Here is a 3,879-nt window from a genome sequence, read left to right as displayed (position 1 = left end):
CCTGCTTTTGTGCTTTCCTCTTGAACTTTCATCAGCATTTGTTTCAAATCATTACTGGTTTCTGCTAATAGTATGGCATTATCTGCAATATCTTAAATTATTGATATTTCTCCCTCCAATTTTCACACCTCCTTCATCTTGGTCCAATCCCGCTTTCCGTATGACATGTTCTGTGTATAGATTAAATAAACAGGGTGATAAAATACACCCATCTCACACCCTTTCCGATGAGGAACCAATCGGTTTCTCCATATTCTGTCCTTACAGTAGCCTCTTGTCCACAGTATAGGTTGCACATCAGGACAATCAGATTCTGGGGCACCCCCATTTCTTTTAAAGCATTCCATAGTTTTTCATGATCTACACAGTCAAAGGCTTTGCTGTAATCTATAAAGCAAAGGGTGATTTTCTTCTGAAATTCCTTCCTACGTTCCATTCTTTGGAATTGGGATGAATATTGAACGCTTCCAGTCTGTGGGCCATTGTTTTCTTTTCCATATTTCTTGACAGATTTTTGTCAAACTTTGGACAGATTCAGTCTCAGGAGCTTGTAGCAACTCTATCAGTATGCCATCTGTTGCTGGTGATTTGTTTCTTCCAAGTATTTTAAGAGCAGCTTTCACTCACATTCTAAAATTGCATACAGTTCCTCCATGAATGAATCTGTCATCCTGGCATCTTTTTTATAGAGTGCTTCAGTGTACTGCTTCCATCTTCCTTTTATTTCATCTCAGTCACTCAGTGTGTTCCCCTGTTGATTTTTCAACATCCCTACTTTTGATTTAAATTTTCCTTTCCTTTCTCTAATCTTTTGGAATAGGGCTCTTGGATTAGATGGACCCATATATCCAAGGGGGATAGGCCTTTATTTGGACATTTTATGAATGTTCCGGATATTTGAGGCATGGAGAGTTGTGAGAAGAGAAGAGCCTTTTCAGTAGTGGTTCCCTGACTGCCCCTTACTTCCATATCTTTTTGGCAACACCACCTGGGAGACCAGGCTTCCAATCCCAATTCAGCCATGAAGCTTCCTGGGTAGCCTTTTGTCTCTCAACCTAACCTACCTCACAAGATTGTGGTGAGCATGAAATGGAGACAGAGAGAGCCATGAACAACACCCTGATTGCCCAGCAAAGGTTGGGAAAGGGGCATTTTGCTACCTATCTCAAATTCCAGAGGGACTTTCCCTACAGATTGCAGCCTCCACATCTGTCCCCTCTTCCTACGCCCCATGTGTGTGTTTGTGTGTGTGTGTGTGTGTGTGTTTTAGAAGCCACCTTCTGGTCCTCCCTGCCCTGCTGCACATGACGGAGGCTTAGTCTGCAACACAAAGCCCATAGAGACGGACAACTAATCTGTCTTTCCAAACTGTGCTGAACACAACCTGCCCCTCTCCTCTTACGCCATGAGTGCTTGCTTCTTGGTGTGTGTGTTGTGTGTTTCTCTCTCTGTGTGTGTGTTAGTTTAGTGGTTAAAATTAATTCACTGATTCAAGCCAAGAAATGCACATTGTTCCTGAGCTATTCGCCCCTGATGTTAATAGACATGTATTGTTGCAACTTCCAAGGAGGCTTCCTAATGGGAAAGAGAGAAAGAACAGGGAGGAACACAGAAATGGAAGTGTTCTATGATATGCTGAACGCTTTAATGAGAATATAAAGGACGGAGCCAGAGGGTCCAAGCACACCGCAAATGGCTCGATTACAAGGGGATGGGAGTGATTTCAGAAAAGGAGCCTGTTCCAAAAAAGATGCCTGCAAGCAAAGATTGGGAAGCCAAAGCAATAAAGTCAAAGCACCATATGAATGAACAGACATGCTGAGCCCTCACAAATCCCATTGGTTGTGCAGTGGGGTCTGTGGAGCGCTCAGCACTTCCGAATGTTGTGTCGAGGGTCAGAATCGTGTGCCTTCTTTCCTGGATGTTCTGTCAAAGTTGTGTCTGGACTTAACATGGCCGGCAACCAGGGTAGTAGTTATTTTGGCGATAACAGGGGCGACACAATGGGATATAGCCGTAGCCACACCCTTTGATATAGACGGGGCACCATGTTACGACACAGCCAGGCGGACACCGAATGCTTTTTTGCCGTTGCGGTGGATAGCAGTCAGGATATTGACAGAAGGAATCAAGGGAGGAGAGGCTGTCATCTGCTGGATGATACAAGTTGTCCAACTGGATGCCATTCATCCCCAGAGCCATCTTAGAACAGGTAGGGTAGATCTGAAATGAGATTTGGGTAGAGCAAGATGGTCATCTACAAATACTGGAGATACAGAGAGAGCCATGAACAATGCCCTGATTTCCCAGCAAGGTTGGGAAAGGTGCATTTTGCTATCTATCTCAAATTCCAGAGGGACTTTCCCTACAGATTGCAGCCTCCACATCTGTGTCCGTCAATCTTACCGCTTGTTTGCCTGGATGGAGGATAGAGAGGGGTGTTTGAGAGAGTGCAGGGATTAGCTGACAGTACAAAGGCAAAACTCCCATTTGTTGCTCCATCTGCTTTTGTCTCTGGCTTACACACCCCTGGCATGTGGCCCCTGGAAGGCTGGCCAGAAAGCAAGGTATGTCTCTCCATCAGAGAGAGGGGTGGAGAGAGAGAAAACTGGTTGAAAGCCCTTCATCCGAAGAGTGCTAGAAGGGCACAGGAAGGAAGCAAACTATTGTGCTTCAACATATGCAGATATTTCATATGGGCAGACCTTCCACCTAAGAACACGAGGAGAGCCTCTGGGATCAGGCCAAGGGATCCCCTAGTCCTGGAGCCCATTTTCAGAGTGGATAAGCAGATGCCCCAATGGAAATCCCAAAAGCAAGAGATGAACATGACAGTTCCCCCCATACTTCTGATACCCAGCAAGTTGAATTCAGAGGCATGCTTCCTTTCCAACCATACACCAGCCATATAGCCATTGTGGCTACAAGCCAGAGCATTGTTGCATAATTCTGCAATAAATTCCCATTTTGGTTATATTCCATGCAAAAAGTGAGTGCCCTGTGAATGCCATGTTGCTTCTCTTCCCAAAGGTCATTGCTTTCCTTATCCTGTATCTACTCCAACATATACACCCACTATGTATCCCCTTGAGGAAGGGACCAGAGCTCACTGGTAGAGCTCTGCTGTGCAAAGCAAAGGTCCGTGGTTAAGTCATTGGCATCTCCGAGTACAGCTGGGGAGATTCCCTGCCTGAAACCCCGGAGAGCTGGTGCCAGCCAATGTCGGCAATACCGAGCTACAAGGACCAATGGACTCACTTCCTAGAAGGTCGCATCCTATGTTCCCATTAAATCATCCCTCTCTACAGAATCATGAGGACTGGGGTCTTTTAGGGGAAAGGACCATAGCTTAGGGATAGAGTGTGTACTTAGTGTGCAGAAGATCCCAGGTTCAACCCCCAGCATTTCACACTGGCCATGGAAAGACTCCCAGTCTGAAACCCTGGAGAGATGCTGCCAGTCAGTGTAGACAATCCTGAACTAGATGAACCTGCAATCTGACTCAGTATAACACAGCTTCCTTTGTTCCTAAAGGACCCTCCAAATTCCCCTCTTGAAGAAACGTTTGGAGTCCTCAGACATTTTCAGCTGCACCCATTGCACAGACTCTTTCCTCCACAGGACTAGAACCCAGCCCATGCAGAACACTCAGCATCAGAAAGATTCGTTTGAACCTCACATCACAGCTTGACTGAAATATTCATTTGGACATCCCTCCAGAATTTCAGTTTAGTTCAAATTCAGTAGGAAAAATCCACTTAAGAACCCTCAGAGAAAAGAGAGCTTTCAGCCACCATCAACCCCAGAAACGAGAAAGAAATTACCTGCTTTCCTGGTGGATCTGATGAGATGCTTTCAGAGTATCCGATGCTTGTGGAG

The 3,879-nt window shown here is 45.6% G+C and overlaps 1 long non-coding RNA gene across 1 annotated transcript; it reads right to left on the bottom strand.

Moving 5' to 3' along the window:
* Positions 1-1,615: 1,615 nt before the first annotated feature.
* On the bottom strand, positions 1,616-3,879 carry LOC133374887 (uncharacterized). Its single transcript, XR_009760010.1, has 2 exons — positions 3,825-3,879; positions 1,616-2,223 (listed from the first exon to the last, which is right to left on the bottom strand). It is a non-coding gene; the product is annotated as an uncharacterized LOC133374887 (long non-coding RNA).

The sequence above is a fragment of the Rhineura floridana genome, chromosome 22 (assembly GCF_030035675.1).
Source record: "Rhineura floridana isolate rRhiFlo1 chromosome 22, rRhiFlo1.hap2, whole genome shotgun sequence".
Classification (NCBI taxonomy): domain Eukaryota; kingdom Metazoa; phylum Chordata; class Lepidosauria; order Squamata; family Rhineuridae; genus Rhineura; species Rhineura floridana.
This window is presented reverse-complemented; position numbering and strand designations above follow the sequence as displayed.